Consider the following 27,250-nt stretch of genomic DNA (forward strand, 5'->3'; position numbering starts at 1 on the left):
GCCATTCTGTGCTGCATTGTGTACATACCCACCTGTAAAATACTGGTAAAATGGGTACCTACATCACAATGATGGGGTGCATAGTGAAAAAAGGAATATAATGTGTGTTAAGCAGTTTCTCTACCAAAATCACCAAATAAAGGAATACAGTTTCCTCAAAGATATCATGGTGACCAAACTCCCTCAGGACCCTCACAACTACTCTAGGTCACTGCCGTCATGCGGATGCTACATGGAAAAATTGATATATACTCAGAGAACATGCAAATAGGGCCTTCTCTCTGCTGATTAAAACAGCCCAGCCCTGACCATGCAGCTGCGAGAGGAGCCCCAGCACCAGGATTTCCAGGTGTTCCAATCAGTAATCAAGACAAGACACAGACAACTCACTATGGACTTTGTGCTTCGCTGGGTTTTCCTTGTTGCTATTTTAAACAGTAATTCATGGTGAACAAGAGACCTTGAGTATGAGAGTGGATACGAGTGAGAGAAACGGTGGAGCTGCAACAATTTCCTAAGCAGGATGTCTTGTGTCCTCAGGTGTCCAGTGTGAGGTGCAGCTGGTGGAGTCTGGGAAAGACACGGCGAAGCCTGGGATCTTGAGACTCTCCTATGCAGGCTCTAAATTCACCTTCAGCAGTTACCACATGAGCTGGGTCCACTGGGCTCCAGGGAAGTGGCTGCAGTGGGTCACATGGATTAGCAATAATGGAAGTCGCAAAAGCTACACAGACTCTGTACAATTCAGCATCTCCAGAGACAATGGCAAGAACACGCTGTATCTGTAGATGAACATCATGAGAGCCAAGGACACAGCCATGTATTACTGTGCAACGACACAGTGAGGGACATCAGTGTGAGCCCAGACAGAAACCTCATTGTAGGAGAGGATAGGGACCACCAGAGGGTGCACACTCCTCACCAATTCTGTCTTTAAGCCCAGGAGAAGATGCAGATGGAGGTTTTGGACAAGTTTCTGGTCAGCATCTGGTGATTCCTCTCTTAAGAGAACACTTTCCTTCAGGGCCCTCTCTGCACACATGATTCTGTGCTTACCTCTTCACTATCTGACTTCGAAAATTTGTTCTAATGGGAAAACAATTATATTAAAATGCACAAAATACAGATTCACTCATGTTGTTTATTCCTGTCCCTAAATATCAATGAATCACATATATCCTGATGCCCATCAACTGAACCTTTGCAGAAATCCCAGAGGCACTCAGTATGCATCACATGTCCACCCAGATCAATGTGTACACTTGATATTAAAAGCATAAAATGCATGCTGGACATGAAGCCATAAAGGCATCAATGATCCAAAGTAAAGCAAAAATAATGAATACTGTTATGCTGAAAATAAATAAAAAGTAAGTTTTTATTGTTGATATTTAATACATCCTGAAGTTCATGTAATTATATTAAACAGTTGTACATTCTAAAAAAAATAAGAAGAAGAAGAAATGGTCTTTGGAGGGGGGGTGTCACTGTCTTAAACAATCCTCATAGCATCAATGTTAGTGACAACATCAGAAAGCAGTGAAACCCCACCAGGTGTGGTGTGGTTGTAGAGCCTGAACATCACACACACACACACACACACACACACACACACACACACACACACACACACAAACATACAAAAGAATATAAAACCATCATAACTTTCTCTTACTTAATTTTTCCACAGCAAAGATGGTTCCAAAAACAGAAATACAAAGCATACAGAAATACAAAGCATACAGAGCTCAAGAAGCAAGAAAAATCTAAAAGACAGCACTTAACATTACACTTAAAGGATCTAGAGAAAGTGCAGTGACTGAAGCTAAATACAGCAGAAGGAAGGAAATACTAAAGACTAGAGCAGTAATAAATGATATAAAAACCAAAAACAGGAGAACATAGCAAAGAAAACAAGGTCTAGTTCTTTGGAAAAAATAAAATAAAATCGAGAAACCTCTGCCTAGATTTATCATAAAGAAAAGAGAAAGCCCCAAATAAATCAAATGTGGAACAGACAGAGTCTTGGAGGGGTGCAGGTCAGGGGATGGGGTAACTTGGGGACGGGTGGTAAGGAGGGCACATGCTGGGAGGAGCAGTGGAAGTTATACACAAATAATGAATTATTGAGCACTACATCAAAAACTAATGATGTACGATATGGTGGTTAACTGAACATAATTTTAAAAAAGAATTTAAGCAGATAATGTTGTGAGAAAATAAATAAATAAAGCTATAATTCTAGGATGAACATTTCCCAATCCAAATCATGAAATTATCTTCAAAATTTTCTGTTTAAACTAGAAGTGGCTGTGGGCGATGAGGTAACTGGCCAAAGGGCATTAAGGAGGCATTTCATGGAATGAGCACTAGCTATTATAGGCGACTGATGAATCACTAAATATACCTCTGAAACCGGTAATGCACTCTGTGTTAACTGAACTGAATTTAAATTAAAATAATTAAAGCATAATATAAGAACTCAGTCTTATTGCGTGTGTCATTCAAAGTCCTTGTTTTGAAAAATGCTGGTGGAATTTTCATCAGGATGGCACTGAAAGTACAGATTGTTCTGGACATTTTAACAATGTTTATTCTTCCGATCCATGAGCAAGGAATGTTTTTTCATTACTTTGTACAGGAACAAACAATCCTAAAATTTGTACGGAACCAGAAAACACACGGAATTGCTAAGGTAATGTTGAAAAAGAAAAACCAAACTGGAGGCATCACGTTTCCTGATTTCAAGATATACTACAAATGTATTGTCACAAAGACAGCATGGCACTGGCTGAACACATACACAGACCAGTAAAACAGAGACCCCAGTAATGGACCTGCAACTCTATGATCAAATAATCTCTGACAAAGCAGGAAAAAATATCTAGTGGAAAAAAGACAGTCTCTTCAATAAATGGTGCTGGAAAAATTGGAAAGCTACGTGCAGAAGAATGAAACTTGGCCATTCTCTCAGTTCACAAAGATAAACTTGAAATGGATAATAGGCCTCAATGTGAGGCAGGAATCTATCATGCTTAGTGAAATAAGTCAAGCAGAGAAAGACAACTATCATATGATCTCCCTGATATGAGGAAGTGGTGATGCAACATGGGGGCTTAAGAGGGTAGGAGAAGAATCAATGAAACAAGATGGGATTGGGAGGGAGACAAACCATAAGTGACTCTTAATCTCACAAAACAAACTGAGGGCTGCTGGGGGGAGGGGGTTTGGGAGAAGGGGGTGGGATTATGGACATTGGGGAGGGTATGTGCTTTGGTGAGTGCTGTGAAGTGTGTAAACCTGGTGATTCACAGACCTGTACCCCTGGGGATAAAAATATATGTTTATAAAAAATAAAAATTAAAGTACTCAAAAAAAAAATAGAAATGCAAAAGGAAAACACAGGTGTATGTATCAAAAGTTCAGGTTAGAAGGGTATTATGAAATTTTATGTACTGAACATCTCACTGTGATGGTATAGGTTAAAAAAGTATCTATATAATAATAAAAAATTATCTACATAAAATAATGGTCCAGAATAGTGGGAACGAATTAATAATATAAATTGCCCTTGAAGTAGTGGTGGTTGTTCTCTTGTAGTGGGTTATTTTTTTTTTTTTTCCTTTCCTGTTTGGTTTTATGGGGGAGGGGCCTGCCAGGTGGGTTTTCAGTCAATGATGTTCTCTGAGTTAAGTCCTCCTGTGGCCCTCAAGGGGGTGGGCTCTAAGGAAACTGTTTTTTTCAGGCTTTTGTTCTCTGGAGGTTTTTATATTTGTTCACTTTTGTTTTTCTCTCTTGCCTTGACCGCTTTTGATGGCTTTTGTAGGTTTAGAGGAAAGCAAACTGCACCCTGACCTCCCTCTCAGAGAGAAGCCTCAGTCAGGCTGCAGAGCCCAAATAAATCCCCCTTGGTGGCTGGAAGAGCAGGTTCCCAGTTGTGGTCCCTGGGGACTCAGGTTTTTTGCTTGTACCCTAAACCAAGGCAGCAGTGGCTCTCTGGTCAGCTCCAGACTGCCATAGAGGTTCCAAGCAGTGATCCCACACTGAGATTTTCCCACTTGCCCGGGTTGGGAGTGCCTGGTCTTTTCCGGTCCTAGAACACCAGGCTGGCGCCTATGAGCACCTCTCTCAGGGAAGGGCACAGGGCGCAACTCAGACTCTGATGGCACTGCAGGGAACTCGCGTGGGGATTGTAAAAATGCTGTGATTATGTTGGCTGGAGTGGCTCCCAGCACCTCATGGGAGCCAGGCCCCACGTGCTCTCTGGTGCGCTGGTGGTTCAGGGACCAAGACCTGGTTTCTCTGCCACACTCTTTCTGTGTCTGTGCCAGGAGTGGCTGTCCTGGGTCTGAGGACTTAAGCCCCTATTCTTAACACCCAGATCCCACAATTCCCCCCCCCCCCCCACGCGATCCTTTGCTCTTTTTGAGTGCTTTCTACCAGACTCCTCAGTTAATGCTGGTACCCAGATGCAGGGCACTATCCTAGTGGGATATTACTTTTCAATGGGTCGCCTCTGGTGGCTCCCTCCCCCTTTTGTTTATCTTCTGATATCAGTCCAACTTTCCCACTCTGCTTTACCTGCCGACTGGCATCTTCTGCTCCAGTAGAGATCCACATGTGTATAATTCTGATGTCAGGCTGATTTCGCGGATGATCAGAGTTCTTTGGAAGGTAAACAGCTCACTTTAGGGTACAGGTTGAAAGGGCGCCTCCTCCTACTTCCCCGCCATCTTGCCCACCCCCCCCCCCAGGATTCTGATGGATTCCTGTCTGATGTTGAGGTCTTTTATCCATTTTGAGTTTATCTTTGTGTTCAGTGTAAGAGATGGTCAAGTTTCATTTTTCTACATATACCTGTCCAGTTTTCCCAACACCATTTATTGAAGAGACTTTTTTCCACTGTATATTTTTTCCTGCTTTGTTGAAGATTATTTGCCCATTGAGTTAGGGTCCATATATGGGCTCTCTACTCTGTTCCACTGGTCTATGTGTCTGTTTTTATGCCAGTACCATGCTGTCTTGGTGATCACAGCCTTGTAGTAAAGCTACAAGTAACATGATGCCCCCGGTTTTATTTTTGTTTTTCAACATTTCCTTAGTGATTCGGGGTTTCCTCTAATTCCATACAAATTTATGGATTATTTGCTCCTGGTCTTTAAAAAATACCGGTGGAATTTTGATCAGAATGGTATTAAAAGTATAGATTGCTCTAGGCAGTATAGACATTTTAACAATGCTTATTCTTCCGATCCAAGAGCATGGAATGGTCTTCCATCTTTTTATGTCTTCTCCAATTTCTTTCATGAGTGTTCTGTAGTTCCTGGAGTACAGGAAAAATGTTCATCATCACTAGCCATCAGGGAGATTCAAATTAAAACCACATTGAGATATCACCTTACACCAGTTAGAATGAACAAAATTAGCAAGACAGGAAACAACATGTGTTGGAAGGGATGTGGAGAAAGGGGAACCCTCTTCCATTGTTGGTGGGAATGCAAGTTGGTGCAGACACTGGGGAACAGTGGATATTACTTAAGAAATTAAAAAGAGAGCTTCCTTATGACCCTGCAATTGCACTACTGGGTATTTACCACAAAAATACAGACGTAGGGAAAATAAGAGCCATCTGTACCCCAATAATTTAGCAGTCATGGCCACAGTCACCAAACTGTGGAAAGAACCAAGATGCCCTACAACAGACAAATGGATAAGGAAGATGTGGTCCATATACACTATGGAGTATTATGCCTCCATCAGAAAGGATGAATACCCAGCTTTTGTAGCAACATGGATGTGACTGGAAGAGATTATGCTGAGTGAAATAAGTCAAGCCGAGAGTGTCAATTATCATATGATTTCACTTATTTGTGGATTGTAACAAATAGCATGGAGGACAAGGGGAGATGGAGAGAAGGGAGTTGAAGGAAATTGGAGGGGGAGGTAAACCATGAGAGACTATGGGTTAAGAAAAACAATCTGAGGGTTTTGAAGGGGTGGGGGGGTGTGAGGTTGGGGGAACCAGGTGGTCGGTATTGGAGAGGGCATGGATTGCATGGAGCACTGGGTGTGGTGCAAAAACAATGAATACGGTTAAGATAAAAATAAAAATATTAAAAAACAATGAATACTGTTACGCTGAAAATAAATAAAAATTTTTAAAAGAGAAATGGATTAAAAATGCAAAAAAAAAAAAAAAGAAGAAGATGTGGTCCATATATACAATGGAATATTACTAAACCATATAAAGGATGAATACTGAGTTTTTGATTCAACATGGATAGAACTGTAGGAGCTTATGCTGAGTGAAATAAGTCAAACATAGAAAGCCAATTGTCATACGATTTCACTTATTTGTGCAACATAAGGAATAGTGTGGAGAACATTAGCAGAAGGAAGGGGTGAAGGAGAGAAATCAAAGTGAGAGATGAACCATAAGAGACTACAGACTCCAGGAAATGAACTGAGGTTTTTAGAATGGAGGAGGCTAGTGGGATGTCTGAGACTGGTGATGGGTATTAAAGGAAGGCACAGCTTGCAAAGTGCACTGGTTATTATACACAAATAATGAATCATGGCACTACATCAAAAACTAATGATGTGCTGTATGGTGAGTAACATAACACAACAATTTTTAAAATATTGTAATATTAAAAAGAAGAAAAGACAATTCTGTTCATACATTAAAATATTACATACTGACACAGTGCCGTCTAAACAAAGTAATCTACAAACAATGGAATCTTTGTTTTTAACTTGTAAGGAATTGAACCTAAGTCTGGAGCTAAATATATACTCAGAGGACATGCAAATAGGGTCTGCCCACCACTTAATAAAACAGCCCAGCCCGGACCATGCAGCTGGGAGAGGAGCCCCAGGCCTGGGATTTCCACGTGTCCACATTCACTGATTAGGACAGAACACAGAGAACTCACCATGGACTTTGTGCTTGGCTGGGTTTTCCTTGTTGTTCTTTTAAAAGGTAATTTATGGAGAACAAAAAAAATTAAGGATGTCAGTGGATATAAGTGAGTAAAACCATGGGTGTGTGACAGATTCCTGACTGGAATGTCTTGTGCCTACAGGTGTCGAGTGCGAGGTGCAGTTGGTGGAGTCTGGGGGAGACCTGGTGAAGCCTGGGGCATCCCTGAGACTCTCCTGTGCAGCCTCTGGATTCACCTTCAGTAACTATGCCATGAGCTGGGTCTGCCAGGCTCCAGGGAAGGGGCTGCAGTGGGTCGCAAGTATTAGCAATGATGGAAGTAGCACAAGCTATGCAGACTCTGTGAAGGGCCGATTCAACATCTCCAGAGACAAAGGCAAGAACATGCTGTATCTTCAGATGAATAGCCTGAGAGCTGAAGACACGGCCCTGTATTACTGTGTGAAGGACACAGTGAGGGGTCCTCAGTCTGAGCCCAGACACAAACGTCAAACTACAAGAGTATCAGACTAGCAGAGGGTGCACACTACTCATCATTTCTGTCTTTAATCCCAGGAGCAGGTCAGAGGAAGCTATGGCAGGTTTCCTGTCAGGGTCTGGGGTTTCCTCTCCATAGAGCAGTTTCCTCAAGGGAGCCTCCTTGATACTTTTCTGTGCTTACCTATTCACTCTCTGACTTAGAAACTCAGTTGTAGCAGGAAGACAAATATACTAACATGCACAAAACACAGAGTCAAGTACATTAGTTTCCACTTGTCCTTAAATACCAATAAATTACAAATATCCTGATGCAGGTAACAAAACCTTTAAAGTAATCACAGTGGCACTCACTGTGGATCACAAAATCCTCCAGCAGAGCCAGAAGATATCACACACACACACACACACACACACGAGTATAAAACCTCTATCACCATCATGCAATTTCTCTGCAGCAAAAGTGGTCCTAAGACAAAAATACACAGCATACAGGAAGACCTCAAGAAGCAAGAAAAATATCAAATAAACCACAATCTTTACACCTAAAGAGGCTAGAAAAAAAAATCAGCTGAAACCTGTATATAACAGAAGGAAGGAAATAGCAAGATTAGAGCAGAAATAAATTATATATAAACTAGGAAACAACAGAAGAGATGAAGGAAACCAGGTCTCATTCATTTTTTATAAATCAATTAGCCAAGGAGGGCAGACAAGAAACCAGGGAAGTAGGAGGAGGCGCCATTTCAACCTGTGACCTAAAGTGAGCTGATTACCTATCAAAGAACTCTGATAACACATGAAATCAGCCTGAGATCAGAATTATACACATCTGGATTTCTACAGGGGCAGAAGACACCAGTGGGGAGGTAAAGCAGAGTGGGAACGTCGTACTGATATTGGAAGATAAAAACAAGGGGCAGGGAGCCACAAGAGGCGACTGATTGGTAAATAATACCCCAATACAAGAGTGCCCTGCATCAGGGGTCCAGCATTAACTTGCAGTCTGGTTGAAAGCAATTGAAAAGAGCAAAGGATCACGGGGGGCCGGGGGGATTGTGGGAATCAGGGCAGTAGGGACAGTGGCTTAAGTCCCCAGACCAAGGACAGCCACCCCTGGTGCTGAGCTAGAGAGAGTGTGGTGGAGAATCCAGGTCTTGGTCCCTGAGCCTTTATTGCGCCTGAGAACATGTGGGGTGTGGCTCTCCTGAGGGGCTAGGAGCCTAGCCAGACAGCAGAACGCCTCACCATGCTATCAGAGCCTGAGACGCACGAGCCCCACACCCTTCCCTGAGAGAGGTGCACGCAGGAACGAGCCTGGTGCTCTCCAGCTGGAAAGAACAGGCACTCCCATCCCAGGCCAGTGGGAAAATCTTAGTGTGCGATCACTACTTGGAACCTCTCCGGTGGTCTGCAGCAGCCCAGACAGCCACCACTGCCATGGTTTTGGATACAAGCAGAAGGTCCGGTGTCCCCAGGGACCGCGACTCAGAACCTGCTCTGCCAGCAGCCTAGGGGGTTCTTATGTGCTCTACAGCACCCACAGGGGAGCACACTGCGGCTTCTCTCTGAGAGGGAGGTAAGGGTGCAGTTGCCTTTCCTCTAAACCCCCCCCCCCCAAAACCATCAAAAACTGTCAAGGAGAAAGAAAACAAATGAACAAACATAAAAACATCCAGAGCCACTTTTGTGGCAACATGGCCGGGACTGGAAGAGATTATGCTGAGTGGAATAAGTCAAGCAGAGACAGTCAATTATCATATGGTTTCATTATTTGTGGAGCATAACAAATAGCATGGAGGACAAGGGGTGATGGAGAAGAGAAGGGAGTTGAGGGAAATTGGAAGGGGAGGTGAACCATGAGAAACTATGGACTCTGAAAAATAATCTGAGGTGTTTGAAGGGGCGGGGGGTGGATGGTTGGGGGAACCAGGTGTTGAGTATTAGAGAGGGTAGGGATTGCATGGAGCACTGGGTGTGGTGCAAAAACAATGAATTCTGTTATGCTGAAAATAAATTTAAAAAAAACAAACTCAAGAGAACAAAAGCCTGAAAGACCAGTTTCCTCAGAGCCCACCACCTTGGTGGGGGAGGGCACTTAACTCAGGGAACATCATTGACTGAAAACCCACCTGGAAGGCCCCTCCTCCAGAAAACCAACACGGGGGGGGGGGGGGGAAAGACAATAAGAGAAAAAAACACCACTACTTCTTAGGACAACTTTTATTTTTAACTCGTTTCCACTATTCTGGTTCATTTTCATTATACAGAACATTTTTTAACCTATTTACCATAACAGTGAGATATCCAGTACTTCAAATTCCATAATAGCATTTTAATCTGAACTTTTTGATAAATATATCCATGTTTTTCTTTTGCTTTTCTTTTTAAATTTTTTTTTAAATTTTAGTTTAGTTTAGTTTATTCCTTTTTTATTTTTATTGTCTAATATTCATATAAAGTTAACCTTTAACGTAATCCCCTTTCCCAAATCAATGCTACCCCTATAGGTAAACCAATTTTTAATCCCCCATTATCTTAGGAAAGTTGAGTCCTTTAACATAGATAGGAAGATACATCCAGGAAGAATCAAAACAACCTTTCTCACCCACACTGAGAATTTATAACCACTCTCCCATATTTTTCTTCTGCCAGTGTTTCTGTGTATTTGTGTTTGTCCTGATAGTATATAAATCTTACACTTGGGGTCCTTTTTGACAAGGTTCTTCGTTTTTTTGCTTATATATATATATTTTTCCCTTGTCATATATTTTTCTCAGTCTTTTTGTTTCTCTGTATTTGTTTGTATACCTCATAAATCTTACCTTGGGGCACATTTGGACTGAGCCTTCTCTTTTATCTTCCTTTCTTCCTGTCTCTCTCTCTCTCTCTCTTTTCTTTATCTTTTCTTTTTTCTCTCGTTTGGGTACGGAATCCTGATTGCACCTTGACTGCACCACGATCAATACATCCAGCTACATCCGTTCAGTCATCTCTCACCAAAATGACTAGGAGGAGGAATGCCCAACAGAAGAAAAATACAGAGGACAGGCCTTCTGCAACAGAGCTAATCACTATCTACATAGACAATATGTTGGAAAGGAAATTCAGGCTAATAATTATCCAGGCAATAGCTAAATTGGGGAAAGCCATGGATGACCAAAAGGAATTGAAACTGAAAGCCACCAGAGATGATGTTCACAATGTTTAGGAAAGAACTTACAGGCATCAGGAATGAGCTTCACAATGCTCTCAATGAGTTCCAATCTAAACAAAATTCTCTAAAAGCTACGGTAACTGAGACAGAATATAGAATTAATGATCTGGAGGACAAACAGATAGAGAGAAAAAATCAGGATGAAGCCTGGAACAAACAGTTTAGAAGGTACAAAAATAGAATCAGGGAAATAAATGATGCCATGAAATGTTCTAACGTCAGAATTATTGCATTCCCTGAAGGGGAGGAGAAAAAAGGAAGTCTAGAAGATAGAATGGAACAAGTTGTCCATGAAAATTTACACAATCTCACGAATGGAACCAGCATTCATGTACTAAAGGAAGAACGGCTTCCCCACAAGATTATAGATTCTTGAAAGTCTTTGAGACACCTAATAGTAAGAATGAAGAATTATAATTGTAGGCAGACATTTTTGAAAGCACCTAGGACAAAGAAGCTCCTGACATACTGAGAAAAGCCCATCAGAATAACATCAGACCTGTCCACAGAGACCTGGCAAGCCAGAAAGGGCTGGCAAGATATATTCAGGGCATTAAATGAGAAGAACATGCAGCCAAGAACACTTTATCCAGCAAGAATGACATTCAAAATGGATGGAGAGATAAAGTTTCCAAGACCAGCAAGGCTTAAAAGACTATGCAACTACCAAGCCAACACTGCAGGAAATATTAAGGGGGGCTCTATAAAAGAGGAAATATCTTAATAGCTTTGAAGAGAAATATAGAGACAGAGAACAGATAGAAATATGGAGACAGAGGACAGAAATATAGAGACCACAGGAAGAAAGACTTCAAAGGTAACACGACGTCAATAAAAACATATCTGAATAATCAATCTCAATGTGAATGGACTAAATATGCCCATAAAACAGCACAAGGTTGCAGATTAGATAAAATGACAGGACCCATCCATATGTTGTCTACAAGAGACCCATTTTGAACCTAAAGATACACCCAGACTGATAGTGAAGACATGGAGAAGCATCTTTCATGCCAATGGGCCTCTTAAGAAGGCTGGGGTAGCGATTCTCATATCAGACAAATTAGATTTTAAAGTAAAGACTGCAGTCAGAGATACAGAAAGACACTACATCATTTTTTTTTTTTTTTTAGTTAACTAATGGCCTGTACTTTTTTTTTTTTTTTTCGGCATAACAGTATTCATTATTTCTTCACCAACCAGTGTTCCATGCAATCCGTGCCCTCTATAATACCCACCACCTGGTACCACAACCTCCCACCCACCAGCCAATTCAAAGCCCTCAGATGGTTTTGTACAGTCCATAGTCTCTCTTGGTTCAGCTCCCCTTCCAATTTCCCCCAACTCCCTTCTCCTCTCTAACTACCCATGTCCTCCACACTATTTGTTATGCTCCACAAATAAGTGAAACCATATGATAATTGACTCTCTCTGCTTGACTGATTTCACTCAGCATAATCTCTTCCAGTCCTGTCCATGTTGCTACAAAAGTTGGGTATTCATACTTTCTGATGGAGGCATAATACTCCATAGTGTATATGGACCACATCTTCCTTATCCATTCGTCCGATGAAGTGCATCTTGGTTCTTTCCAAAGTTTGGTGATCATGGCCATTGCTGTTGTAAACATTGGGGTACAGATGGCCCTTCTTTTCACGACATCTGTATCATTGGGGTAAATACCCAGGAGTGCAATGGCAGGGTCATACGGAAGTTCTGTTTTTAATTTCTTGAGGAATCTCCACACTATCCTCCAAAGTGGCTGCACCAACTTGCATTCCCACCAACACTGTAAGAGGGTTCCCCTTTCTCCACATCCCCTCCAACACATGTTCTTTTCTGTCTTGCTAATTTTGGCCATTCTGACGGTGTAAGGTGATATCTCAATGTGGTATTAATTTGAATCTCCCTGAGGGCTGGTGATGAACATTTCTTCATGTGTCTGATAGCCATTTGTATGTCTTCATTGGAGAAGTGTCTGTCCATATCTTCTGCCCAATTTTTATATAATTGTCTGTTTTGTGTGTGTTGAGTTTGAGGAGATCATTATAGATCCTGGATATCAATCTATTGTCTGTATTGTCATTTGCAAATATCTTCTCCCATTCCATGGGTTGTCTCTATGTTTTTTTGACTATTTCCTTTGCAGTGCAGAAAGTCTTGACATTGATGAAGTCGCAAAAGTTCAATTTTGCTTTTGTTTCATTTGCCTTTGGAGACATATCTTGAAAGAAGTTGCTGTGGCTGATATCGAAGAGGTTACTGCCTATGTTCTCCTCTAGGATTCTGATGGATTCCTGTGTCACACTGAGGTCTTTTATCCATTTCGAGTTTATCTTTGTGTACGGTGCAATTGAATGTTCATTCTTCTACATATAGCTGCCCAGTTTTCCCAGCACCATTTATTGAAGAGACTGTCTTTTTTCCACTGTATATTTTTCCGGTTTTGTCGAAGATTATTTGACCATAAAGTTGAGGGTCCATATATGGGTTCTCTACTCTGTTCCACTGGTCTCTGTGTCTGTTTTTATGCCAGTACCATGCTGTCTTGGTGATAACAGCTTTGTAGTAGAGCTTGAAAACAGGTGACGTGATGCCCCCGGTTTTATTTTCGTTTTTCAACATTTCCTTAGCGATCCAGGGTCTCTTCTGATTCCATACAAATTTTAGGATTATTTGCTCCAGTTCTTTGAAGAATACCAGTGCAATTTTGATTGGAATTGCATTAAAAGTATAGATTGCTCTAGGCCGTATAGACATTATAACAATGTTTATTCTTCCGATCCAAGAGCATGGAATGGTCTTCCATCGTTTTTTGAATTCTTCAATCTCTCTCATGAGTGTTCTGTAGTTCTTCGAGTACAGATCCTTTACCTCTTTGGTTAGGTTTATTCCCATGTGTCTTATGGTTCTTGGTGCTATAGTAAATGGAATCAATTCTCTAATTTCCTTTTCTGTATTTTTATTGTTTGTGCACAAGAAAGCAACTGATTTATGTACACTGACTTTTTATCCTGCCACGTTGCTGAATTGCTGTATGAGTTCTAGTAGTTTGGGGGTGGAGTCCTTTGGGTTTTCCATATAAAGAATCATGTCATCTGCGAAGAGAGAGAGTTTGACTTCTTCATTACCAATTTGGATACCTTCTATTTCCCTTTGTTGTCTGATTGCTGTTGCTAGGAATTCTAATACTATGTTGAACAAGAGTGGTGAGAGTGGGCATCCTTGTCGTGTTCCTGATCTCAACGGGAAGGCAGCAAGCATTTTCCCATTGAGGATGGTATTTGCTGTGGGTCTTTCATAGATAGATTTGATGAAGTTTAGGAATGTTCCCTCTTTCCCTATACTTTGAAGCGTTTTAATCAGGAACGGATGCTGGATTTTGTCAAAAGCTTTTTCTGCATCAATTCAGATGACCATGTGGTTCTTCTCTCTTCTATTGTTAATTTGTTCAATCCCATTGATTGATTTGCGAATGTTGAACCAACCTTGTAGCCCAGTGATGAATCCCACCTGGTCATGGTGGATAATCTTTTTAATGTGCTGTTGGATCCTGTTTGCTAGGATCTTGTTGAGAATCTTAGCATCCATATTCATCAGTGATATTGGTCTGAAATTCTCCTTTTCGGTAGGGTCTTTGCCTGGTTTGGGGATCAGGGTAATGCTGGCTTCATAGAAAGAGTCTGGAAGTTTTCCTTCTGCTTCAATTTTTTGAAAGAGCTTCACGAGAATAGGTGTTATTTCTTCTTCGAAAGTTTGGTAGTATTCCCCAGGAAATCCTTCAGGTCCTGGGCTCTTGTTTTTTGGGAGGTTTTTGATCACTGCTTCAATCCCCTTACTAGATATTGGTCTATTCTTGTTGTCAATTTCTTCCTGGTTAAATTTTGTGAGTTTACAGCTTTCCAGGAATGCATCCATTTTATCCATATTGCTTAGCTTATTGGCATATAACTGTTGATAATAACTTCTGATGATTGTTTCTACTTCCTTGGTGTTCATTGTGATCTCTTCCTTTTCATTCATAATTATATATTTCAGTTTTCTCTTTTTTCTTTTGGATTAGTGTGGCAAATGTCGATCTTATTGATTCTTTCAAAAAAGCAGCTTCTAGTTTCATTGATCCGTTCTACTGTATCTCTGTTTTTTACCTCATCAATCTCAGCTCTAATCTTGATTATTTCTCTTCTAATGTGTGGAGTTGGTTTGATTTGTTGTTGATTCTCAAGTTCTTTAAGGTATAGAGACAGCTGCTGTGCTCTGGATTTTTCTATTTTTTTGAGGGAGGCTTGGATGGCCATGTATTTCCCCCTTAGGAATGCCTTTCCTGTATCCCATAGGTTTTGGGATAGAAGTGTCTTCATTATCATTGGTTTCCATGAATTGTTTCAATTTTTCCTTGGTCTCCTGGTTGATCCAAGCATTCTTAAGCAAGGTGGTCTTTAGCTTCCAGGTGTTTGAGTTCCTCCTGAGCTTTTCCTTGTGATTGAGCTCCAGTTTCAAAGCATTGTGATCTGAGAAGTTGCAGGGAATAATCTCAGTCTTTTGGTATCGGTTGAGTCCTGATTTGTAACCCAGTATGTGGTCTATTCTGGAGAAGGTTCCGTGTGCACTTGAGAAGAATGAGTATTCTGTTGTTTTAGGGTGGAATGTTCTGTATATATCTATGAGGTCCATCTGGTCCAATGTGTCATTCAATGCTCTTGTTTCTTTATTGCATTTCTGCTTCGATGATCTGTCTATTTCTGAGAGAGGCGTGTTAAGCTCTCCAACCATTAGTGTATTCATATCAATATGACTCTTTATTTGATTAACAGTTTTCTTATGTAGTTGGCTGCTCCCATATTCGGGACATAGATATTGACAATTGTTAGGTCATCTTGGTGGATAGTCCCTTTAAGAATGATGTAGTGTCCTTCTGTATCTCTGACTACAGTCTTTAGTTTAAAATCTAATTTGTCTGATATGAGAATCGCTACCCCAGCCTTCTTATGAGGCCCATTGGCATGAAAGATGCTTCTCCATGTCTTCACTATCAGTCTGGGTATATATTTAGGTTCAAAATGGGTCTCTTGTAGACAGCATATGGATGGGTCCTGTCGTTTTATCCAGTCTGCAACCCTGTGCCGTTTTATGTGTGCATTTAGGCCATTCACATTGAGGGTGATTATGATAGATATGTTTTTATTGACATCGTGTTACCTTTAAAGTCTTTCTTTTTGTAGATTGCCTATATTTCTGTTCAATACTATTCTTGGGATTTTTCCTCCTTTAAGGAAGCCCCCTTAATATTTCCTGTAGTATTGGCTTGGTGGTTGCATAGTCTTTTAAGCCTTGCCGGTCTTGGAAACTCTTTGTCTCTGCATCCATTTTGAATGTCAGTCTTGCTGGATAAAGTATTCTTGGCTGCATGTTCTTTTCATTCAGTGCCCTGAATATATCTTGCCAGCCCTTTCTGGATTGCCAGGTCTCTGTGGACTGGTCTGACATTATTCTGATGGGCTTTCCTCTGTAAGTAAGGATCTTCTTTGTCCTAGCTGTTTTCAAGAGGTTCTTCCTACAATTATAATTCTTCATTCTTACTATTAGGTGTCCCAAGGACTTTCGAGTATCTGTAATCTTGGGGAAAACCTTTCGCCTCTAGTACATTAACGCTTGTTCCATTGGTGAGATTGGGAAAATTTTCATAAAGAACTTGTTCCACTATATCTACTAGACTTCTTTCTTTCTCCTTCCCTTCAGGGATTCTAATAATTCTGACGTTGGAAAGTTTCATGGCATCATTTATTTCCCTGATTCTGTTTTTGTGGCTTCTAAGCTGTTTGTTTTTTCCAGGCTTCCTCCTGATCCTTTCTCTCTCTCTCTGTTTGTCTTCTAGATCACTAATTCTATCTTCTTTCTCAGTTGTTCTAGGGTTGAGAGAATTTAGATTAGATTGGAACTCATTGAAAGCATTGTGAAGCTCCTCCCTGGTAGCTTTCAGCTCTTCCCTAATATTGAAAACATGATCTCTGGTAGTTTTCAGATTGGCCCTAATCAATTCCTTTTGGTCACCCATGGCTTTCTCCAACTTAGCTATTGCCTGTATAATGGTTAGCCTGAATTCTCTTTCCGACATATTGTCTATGTTGATAGCCATTAGCTCTGCTGCAGAAGGTCCATCCTGTGTATTTTTCTTCTGTTGGGCATTCCTCCTCCTAGTCATTTTGGTGAGAGATGGCTGAATGGGTGTAGCTGATTGTATCAACTGTGGTGCAGTCAATGTGCACCCTGGAACGCTTCTGAGCAATCAGTGTTCACCACCCAAATGAGAGGAAAAAGAAAAGGAAAAGAAAAAAAGAGAGAGGGAGATATAAGGAAAGAAAGGTGAGATAAAAGAGAAGGTTCAACACAAATGGGCCCCAAGGTAAGATTTATGAAGTATACAAACAGACACAGACAAACAAAAAGACTGATAAAAGTATATGACAAAAGAAATATATATATATGCAAATAAAGGAAGAACCCCACGTGTAAGATATATATATATATATATATATATATATATATATATATATATATATTATCAGGACAATCATTAAAACACAGAAATACTGGTGGAAGAAGATGGGAGAGTGGTTGTAAATTCTCAGTGTGTGTGAGGAAGGTTGTTTTTTTTATTTTTTAAAGATTTAATTTCTTTATTTGACAGAGAGAGATCACAAGTAGGCAGAGAGGCAGGCAGAGAGAGAGAGAGAGGAGGAAGCAGGCTCCCTGCTGAGCAGAGAGCCCAATGTGGGACTCGATCCCAGGACCCTGAGATCATGACCTGAGCCGAAGGCAGCGGCTTAACCCACTGAGCCACCCAGGCTCCCAGGAAGGTTGTTTTGATTCTTCCTCGATGTATCTTGATATCTTTGTTAAAGGACTCAACTTTCCTAAGATAAAGGGGAATTAGGATTTGGTTTACCTATAGGGGTGGCATTGATTGGGGAAAGGGGATTACCTTGAAATTTAACTCTATATGAATATTAGAAAATAAAAATTTAAAAAAGGAATGAACTGTACTAAACGAAACTAAAATTTTAAAAAAAGAAATTTAAAAAATAGAAATGCAAAAGGAAAACACAGATGTATGTATCAAAAAGTTCAGGTTAGAAGGTTATTATAGAATTTGATGTACTGGACATCTCACTGTGATGTAAATAGGTTAAAAAATTATCTATATAATAATAAAAAATTAACTATATATAAAAATGAGCCAGAATAGTGGGATCGAATTAAAAATAAAAATTGTCCTATGAAGTAGTGGTGGTTGTTTTCTTGTCGTCTTTTTTTTTTTTTTTTTCCTTTCCTGGTTGTTTTTCTGGGGGAGGGCCTGCCACATGGGTTTTCAGTCAATGATGTTCTCTCAGTTAAGTCTCCTGCCCCCCTCAAGGGGGTGGACTCTGAGGAAACTGGTTTTTACAGGCTTTTGTTCTCTGGAGGTTTTTATATTTGTTCACTTTTGTTTTTCTCTCGCCTTGACCGCCTTTGATGGTTTTTGTAGGTTTAGAGGAAAGCAAACTTCACCCTGACCTCCCTCTCAGAGAGAAGCCTCAGTCTCCTGCAGTGCCCAAATAAATTCCCCCTTGGCTGCTGGCAGAGCAGGTTCCCAGTTGTGGTTCCTCTGGACTCAGGATTTTTTATGTGTATCCAAAACCAAGGCAGTGGAGGCTGTTTGGTCAGCTCCAGACTACCAGAGAAGTTCCAAGCAGAGATCACACACTGAGATTTTCCTGCTGGCCTGGGCTGGGAGTGTCTGGTCTTTCCAGTTCGAGAGCACAGGCCTGGCGCCTGTGTGCACCTCTCCCAAGGGAGGGCGCGGGGCATGACTCAGACTCTGATGGCACAGCAGGGCACACGCGTGGGGACTGCAAAAAGGCTATGCTTCTGTTGGCTGTCGAGGCTCCCAGCCCCTCACCGGAGCTGGGCGCCATGCACTCTCAGGTGCTCTGGGGGTTCAGGGATGGAGACCTGGTACCTCTGCTGCACTCTCTCTGGCTCTGCACCAGGGGTGGCTATCCTGGGTCTGGGGACTTAAACCCCTGTCCCTAAGACCCTGATTCCCACAATTTCCCCCGGGTGATCCTTTGCTCTTTTTGAGTGCTTTCTACCAGACTCCGGAGTTATTGCTGGTCCCCAGGCGCAGGGCACTCTCCTATTGGGGTATTACTTTCCAATGGGTCACCTCTGGTGGCTCCCTCCCCCTTTTGTTTATCTTCTGATATTAGTCTGACTTTCCCACTCGCTTTACCTGCCCACTGGTGTCTTCTGCTCTGGTAGAGATCCAGACATGTATAATTCTGATCTCGTGATTTCGTGACTCTCGCTGATTTCGTGAGTGATCGGGATTCTTTGGAAAGTAATCAGTTCAATTTAGGGTACAGGTTGAAAGGGAGCCTCCTTCTACTTCCCCGCCATCTTGTCTCCCCCCATCTCCATATATTTCTCTCTTTTTGTCATTAATCACTTTATTTTGTAGTTATTTTTAAATTTTTAATAATTAATTTATTTATTTTTTATTTTTTATTTTTTCAGTGTAACAGTATTCATTATTTTTGCACCACACCCAGTGCTCCATGCAATCTGTGCCCTCTCAAATACCCACCAGCTGGTTCCCCCAACCTCCCACCCCCTGCCCCTTCAAAACCCTCAGATTGTTTTTCAGAGTCCATAGTCTCTCATGGTTCACCTCCTCTTCCAATTTCCCTTAACTCCCTTCTCCTCTCTAACTCCCCATGTCCTCCATGTTATTTGTTATGCTCCACAAATAAGTGACCATATATTTCTGTTAAATGACATTCTTGGGGTTTTTCCTCATTTATAGAAGCCCCCTTATTATTTCCTGAAGTGTCAGCTTGGTGGTCACATACTCTTTTAAACCTTGCTGGTCTTGGAAGCTCTTTATCTCTCCATCCATTTTGAATGTCACTATTTCTGGATAAAGTATTCTTGGCTGCATGTCCTTCTCATTGAGTGCCTGAATACATCTTGCCAGCCCTTTCTAGCTTCCCAGGTTTCTGTAGATAGGTCTGACATTATTCTCATGGGCTTTCCTCTGTACATCAGGAATCTCTTCCTTCTAGCTGCTTTAAAGATCTCCTGTCTAAAATTTTAATTCATCAGTTTCACAATCAGCAGTCTGGATGTCTTTCTAGATTCTATGATCTTGTGAGGGGGGATATATCTGCCTCTATGACACGAATGCTGATTCCATATGCCATATTGGGATAATTTTCATGGATAACTTGTTCCACTATATCTTCTAGTCTTCTTTATTTCTCCTCCCCCTCAGGGATTCCAATAATTCTGACATTGGAACATTTCAGGGCATACTTTATTTCCCTAATTCTGTTTTCATGGCTTCTAAGCTCTTTGTTTCAGACCTCTTCCTGATCCTTTTTCTCTCAGTTTGTCCCTAGATCACTAATTCTATCTTCTTCTTCTAACTTGCCTCAGTTACCTTAGCTGTTAGAGAATTTAGATTAGATTGGAACTCACTGAGAGCATTGTTAACATCATCCCTGGTGCCTTTCACTTCTGCCCTAATCAATTCCCTTTTGCCAGTAATGGTTTTCTCTAATTTAGCCCTTGCCTGGATAATTTTTAGCCTGAATTCCCTTTCCCACCTTCTGTTTATGCATACCCAATAGCTCTGGTGGAGAGGACACAGTATCTGAATTTTATCTCTGATGGGCATTCCTCCTCCTAGTAATTTTGGTGAGAGATGGATGAGGGGATGTGTAGCTGAGTGTATCAGACGTGATCCAGGCAAGGTGCATCCCTGAACGCGTCTGCGCTATGGGGATTACCCACCAAAGATAAAGAAAAATGAAAAAAAGAGAGAGAAAGATAGATGCACGAAAAAAAATGAAAGAAAAAAAAAGAGAATAACCAGCCCAAATGGGCCCCAAATGTAAGATTTATAAAGTATACAAACAAAATCAGACAAACAAAAAGACCAACAAAACTAAATGACAAGAAAAAATAGAACCCACCCAAAATGAAGCCCAAGTATAAGATTTATATACTACCAGAACAACAACAACAACAACAACAACAACAAATACAGAAACACTGACAGAAGAAAAAGATTGGAGGGTGGTTATAAATTTTCAGTATAGGTGAAGACAGTTATTTTGATTCTTCCTGGGTCTATCTTGATATCTTTGATAAAGGACTCAACTTTCTCACAATAAAGAGGGATTAAAACTGATTTATATATAGGGTTAGTATTTATTGGTTAAAGAAGATTACCTTGAAGGTTATCTCTACATGAATATTTTAAAAATAGAAAAAGAAAAGAAAAACACAGGTATATGTATCAAAAAAAGTTCAAGTAAAAAGGTTAGTATGGAATTTTTTGTGCTGAACATCTTATTGTGATTTTAAGTTTAAAAATAATTTTTAACTTATAATTTTATAACTTGTAATTTTAACTGATTTACAATCACAAATGGCTATCAGACACATGAAAAAATGTTCATTATCACTAACTATCAGGGAGATTCAAATTAAAACCACATTGAGATATTACCTTACAGCAGTTAGAATGGCCAAATTTAGCAAGAGAGAAAACAACATGTGTTGGAGGGGCTGTGGAGAAAGGGGAACCCTCTTCCACTGTTGGTGGGAATGCAACTTGGTGCAGCCTTTTTGGAGAACAGTGTGGAGATTCCTCAAGAAATTAAAAATAGAACTTCCCTATGACCCTGCCATTGCACTACTGGGTATTTACCCAAAGATACAGATGTCGTGAAAAGAAGGGCCATCTGTACCCCAATGTTTATAGCAGCAATGGCTACGGTCGCCAAACTATGGAAAGAACCAAGATGCCCTTCAACGGACGAATGGATAAGGAAGATGTGGTCCATATACACTATGGAGTATTATGCCTCCATCAGAAAGGACGAATACCCACCTTTTGTAGCAACATGGACAGGACTGGAAGAGATGATGCTGAGTAAAATAAGTCAATCAGAGAGAGTCAATTATCATATGGTTTCACTTATTTGTGGAGCATAACAAATGTTCTTCTCTATATCTTCTCTATCTTCTCTATTTCTTCTCTATCTCCCCATGGAGGACATGGGGAGATAGAGAAGTGAACGAGTTGGAGGAAATTGGAAGGGGAAGTGAACCATGAGAGACTATGGACTCTGAAAAACAATCTTGGGGGTTTGAAAGGGTGGGGGGTGGGAGGTCGGGGTACCAGGTGGAGGGTATTGGAGAGGGCACGGATTGCATGGAACCCTGGGTGTGGTGCAAAAATAATGAATACTGTTATGCTGAAAATAAGTATAAAATAAATTTTAAAAATTATTTTTTAAAAAAGGAATGAAAATAGTGAGAATTAATTAAAAATAATAGTTGTATCTATGAAGTATACAAGGTTTAGGGCAATGCTGGGAGTTTTGATATCTTCTTTTCCCCTTATATAGGGGTTTTACAGTTTTATGAGGACACTGTGTTGGTTTTCGTTTCTTTTTTTCTTTTTTTTTTTTTTTTTTTTGGCTGGCTCTCTGAGAGAGGTATCTGCTGGGTTGTTTTTCAAACAGTCTTGTTTAGGTTGACTACTCCTGCCCCCTAAAAAGAAAGGAGCTGGGCTCTGAGTAACCTGGTTTTTCAAGCTTTTTTTCCTCTGGAGGTTTTTTTTTTTTTTTTTAATTTTCCTTTGGTGGCTTTTGGTGATTCTCCAGAGATTTAGAGGAAAGAGAACTGCACCCAGACCTCTCTCTCAGAAAGAAGCCTCAGTCTGTTCCCCTCTGGGAGGTCCAGAGCACATAGACTCCCCGTCTGCCAAATTGCACCAGCCAAGCATGCCCCAGCCACCATCTCAGGTGTCACAGGAGCTCCCACTTGTTTCTGCACCCTGGTGCTACTAAAACCATGAGCAATATCGGTCCGTGGAGACCATTTCCAGAGACTGCCTTTGCCAGACTGATGTCTGGGCAGTCCAAACAGCCGGAGAGATGCCAATCAGAGACAGCATTCTGAGATTTTCATGTTGTCCTGGGCTGGGAATGCTGAGTCTTGGTTGGTCATAAGACCACTGGTCAGAGCCTGCATGGACCTCTCCATGCATGGAGAGTGTGGAGCATGGCTCAGGCACCCACTGTGCAGTGTGGTTACAGAGTGCAACAAGCTGTGGTTCTAGAGAGCACTGGCTGGTGTGCAGCTGGACTCTCTCACATGTGCCAGTGGCTCAGGGACCATGGCCGGGATTGTGCTGGCTGGTGGAAGCCATCCTGTGTCAAGGAGCTTAAGCCCATTCCCATAGCCGCCCCATTCCACCAGTTGCCCCTTAAGATTTTTGCTCTTTTTGAGTGCTTTTAGCCAGCTCCAAGTTAATGCTGGTCCCCAATCACAGGACACTCTTATATTGGGGTATTACTTTCCAATGGGTCACTTTGGGAGGCACTCTCCCCCATCTCTTTATCCTCCAAAGTCATCCCATCATTCAAACTCCACTGCTTGAACTCATCACTGGCATCTTCTGTCATCATAGATATCCAGAAGGGTATAAGCCTGCATCTCAGGCTGATTTCATGTGTGTTCGGAGGGGTCTGATAGATAATAAGCTCACTTTATGGGACCAGTTAAAAAGGCATCTTCTACTTCTCTGCCATCTTGCTCTCTCTTACAATTTACACTTTCAATAATCTCTGTATCAAATGCCATCAACAGTTTTCACAGTACTGAAACAAACAATCCAAAATTTGTTGGAGCCCCAAAAGACATCAAATCATCATGAAAATGTTGAAAAAACAAAAGCTGGGGCCTTCACAATGCCTGATTACAAGCTATCGCCATAGTCACCAAGAGAGTATGGTCCTGGCACAAAAACAAACACATAGATCAATGGGACAGAATAGAGACCCTATATTATAGAGGGCACGGATTGCATGGAGCACTGGGTGTGGTGCAAAAATAATGAATACTGTTATGCTAAAAAAAATAAATAAATAATAGAGACCCTAGAAATGGACCCTCAATTCTATGGTCAAATAGAATTGCTCTTTGACAAATCACAAAAGAACATACAATGGAAAAAAAGAGAGTCTTTTACATATATGGTTCTTGGAAAATGGGACAACCACATGCAGAAGAATGAAACTGGACCATTCTCTTACACTACACACTAACAGAAACTCCAAATGGAAGAAGGACCTCAATGTGAGACAGAAATCCATCAAAATGCTAGAGAACACAGGTAGTAACCTCTTCGACACTGCCCACAACAACTTCTTTCAAGACACCTCTCTAAGGCAAGGGAAACAAAAGCAAAAATTAACTTTTGGGACTTCATCAAGATAAGCTTTTGCACAATGCAATATACAGTCAACAAAATTAAGAGAGTTCTGGAGCATAACAAATAGCATGGAGGACATGGGGAGTTAGAGAGGAGAAGGGAGTTGGGGGAAATTGGAAGGGGAGGTGAACCATGAGAGACTATGGACTCTGAAAAACAATCTGAGGGTTTTGAAGGGGCAGGGGGTAGGAGGTAGGGGTATCAGGTGGTGGATATTATAGAGGGCACGGATTGCATAGAGCACTGGGTATGGTGCAAAAATAATGAATACTGTTATGCTGAAAATAAATTTAAAAAAAAAGAGAGAGAGTCCACAGAATGTGAGAATATATTTGACATTACAGAAAAAGGGCTGGTATCCAAGACCTATAAAGAACTTATCAAACTCAATACCCAAAAAAAACCCCAATTAATCCAGTCAAGAAATGGGTAGAAGACAAGAACAGACACTTTTCCAAAAAAAAGACTTAGAAATGGCTGACAGACACAAGAGAAAATGTCCAACAACACTAGCCATCAGGGAAATACAAGACAACACCATAATGAGATATCACCTTACACCTGTTAGAATGGTCAAAATCAACAGAACAGGAAACAAGTGTTGGCAAGGATGTGGATAAAGGGGAACCCTCTCAACTTTGCAACCCTTGAAACTCCTGCTGTTGGTAGTAATGCAAGCTGGTATAGCCACTCTGGAATACAGTGTGGAGTTTCCTCAAGTAGTTAAAAATAGAGCTACCTCTTGACCCAAATGCACTACTGGGTATTTATCCCTAAGAAACATATGTAGTGAAAACAAGGGGCACCTGCACTCCAATGTTCATAGCAGCAAAATCCACAATAGCCATACTGTGGAAGGAGCAGAGATACCCTTCCACAGGTGAATGTATAAAGAAGATGTGGTCCATATACTCAATGGAATATTATTCAGCCAACAGGAAGGATGAATACTTACTAATTACATCAATGTGGATAGAACTGGATGGTATCACGCAAAGTGTAATAAGTCAGTCAGAGAAAGACAATCATCACATGGTTTCAGTCATATGTTGAATAGAAGATACAGGGCAGAGGATCATAAAGGATAGGAGGGAAAAGTGAAAGGGAAGAAATCAGAGAGAGAGAAAATCCATAGGAAACCTTTACCTCTGGGAAACAAAGTGAGGGTTACAGAAGGGAGTGTGTGGAGATATGGGGAAGCTGAGTGATGATTAAGGAAGGCATGTGTTGTAATGAGCACTGGGTGTTATATGCAACTAATGATTCATTGAACACTGCATCAAAACTGATGATGTACCATACTTGACTAATTGAACATAATAATAGAAAGTCCTTGTTCCCTTGATCTGTTTAGATCGTCGGTTAGATGATTTGTCCATTGCTGTGAGTGGAGTATTAAATATCCCTACTATTCTTGTACTATTATCAGTGTGCTTCTGCATTTTGATATTAATTATTTATATACTTGACTGATCCCAGGTTAGGGGCATAAATATATAAAATTTTTAGAACTTCTTATTGGCTAAACACTTTTATTATGATATAGTGCCCTTCTTCATCTCTTATTACTATCATTGGATTAAACACTATTTGTCTGATATATGGATGGCTACCCTAGCTTTCTTTTGATGTCCACTGGCATAATTGATAGTTCTCCATCCCCTTACTTTCAAACTGAAGATGTCTTTGGTTCTAAAATTAGTCTCTTGTAAGCAAGAAATGATGGGGTTTGTCCCTTATGATCTGGAACCTGACAGAGATGTCCACTCTCACCATTGTTTTTCAAGGCAGTACTGGAAGAATAGCCTCAGCAATCAGAAAACAAAAAGAAATAAAAGGCACCCAAACTGGGAAGTAGAAGTCAAACATTCATGCTTCACAGATGACATGAACTCAATATAGAAATCCCCCAAATCTCTGGCAAAATAAATTTGCTAGAACAGATGCAGCAATTCAGCAAAGTGACAGGATATACAATCAATGACCAGAAGTCAACTACATTTCTATACACTAACAATGAGGCAGAAGAGGGATAATCAAGCAGTTTATCTCCTTGACAATTGCACCCAAAGAAAAAATGATACCTAGGAATAAACCTAAATAGAGAGGTAAAGGATCTGTACTCTAGAAACCACAAAACACATATAAAAGAAATTTAGAAAGACATAACGAAATGGAAAAAACATTCCATGTTTTTCCATTCTCAAAAAAGCAGGAAAAAATATCCAATGGAAAAAAGTCCCTTCAGTAGATGGTTTGGGAAAGTTTGACAGCAACATGCAGAAGAATGAAACTGAACCATTCTCTTACACCATACGCAAAGATGAACTCAAAATTGATGAAAAGCCAAAACGGGAGTCAAGAATTCATCAAAATCCTAGAGAAGAATGCAGGCAGCAACCACTTTGATCTCAGACAAAGGGACTTCTTGACAGTCAAATCTCCAAAGGCAAGACAAATAAAGAAAAAAATGAACGATTCAGACTTCATCAAGATAAAAGCTGCCCAGCAAAGGAAACAAGTCTACAAAGCTAAAAGGCAACCTCAGAGTTAGAGAAGATATTTGTAAATGCCGTATAGATAAAGGGTTAGTATGCAAGATCTACAAAGAATTTAACAAACTCAACACCTTATAACACCCAAATAATCCAAGCAGGAAATGTAGAATACACATATGGCTAGCAGACACAAGAAAAACTGTTCAATATCACTTGGCATCAGGAAAAAAGAAATCAAAACTACAATGAGATACCACCTCACCCTAGTAAGAAGAGCTAAAATTATTGAGTTGGAAACATTGGTTGGCAGGGATGCGAAGAAAGGGTAAGCCTCTCCCACTGTTACTGGGAATGCAAGCTGGTACAGCTACTCTGGAAAACAGTAAAGAGTTTCCTCAAGACGTTAAAAATAGACCTACCCTAAAACCCAGCAGCTCCACTACTATGTATTTACCCCATAGTACAGATGTAGTGAAAAGAAGGGGCACATGCACCCCAATGTTCACAGCAGCAATGTCTACAATAGACTAACTGTGTCAAGAGCTCAGATGTCCTTCAACAGAGGAATGGATAAAGAAGATGCAGTTCATATATACAACGGAATATTGCTCAGCCTCCAGAAAGGATGAATACCTAACATTTGTATCAACATGGATGGAACTGGAAGGTATTATTGTAAGTAAAATGAGTCAGGCAGAGAAAGATAATTATCACATGGTTTCACTCATATGTGGAACATAAGGAATAGTGCAAAGGACAATAGGGGAAGGGAGGGAAAACTGAAT

The 27,250-nt window shown here is 40.7% G+C and overlaps 1 protein-coding gene across 1 annotated transcript in view; it reads left to right on the forward strand.

Moving 5' to 3' along the window:
- Positions 1-27,250, forward strand: part of LOC309867990 (uncharacterized protein) — a 368,605-nt gene that overhangs the window by 312,283 nt on the left and 29,072 nt on the right. The window contains exons 9-10 of the mRNA XM_082737339.1: positions 6,842-6,982; positions 7,086-7,444. The gene's annotated coding sequence lies outside the window, so the exon portion shown is untranslated. The remainder of the gene's footprint in view (positions 1-6,841; positions 6,983-7,085; positions 7,445-27,250) is intronic.

Source organism: Mustela nivalis (genome assembly GCF_964662115.1).
Source record: "Mustela nivalis genome assembly, chromosome: 6".
Classification (NCBI taxonomy): Eukaryota; Metazoa; Chordata; class Mammalia; order Carnivora; family Mustelidae; genus Mustela; species Mustela nivalis.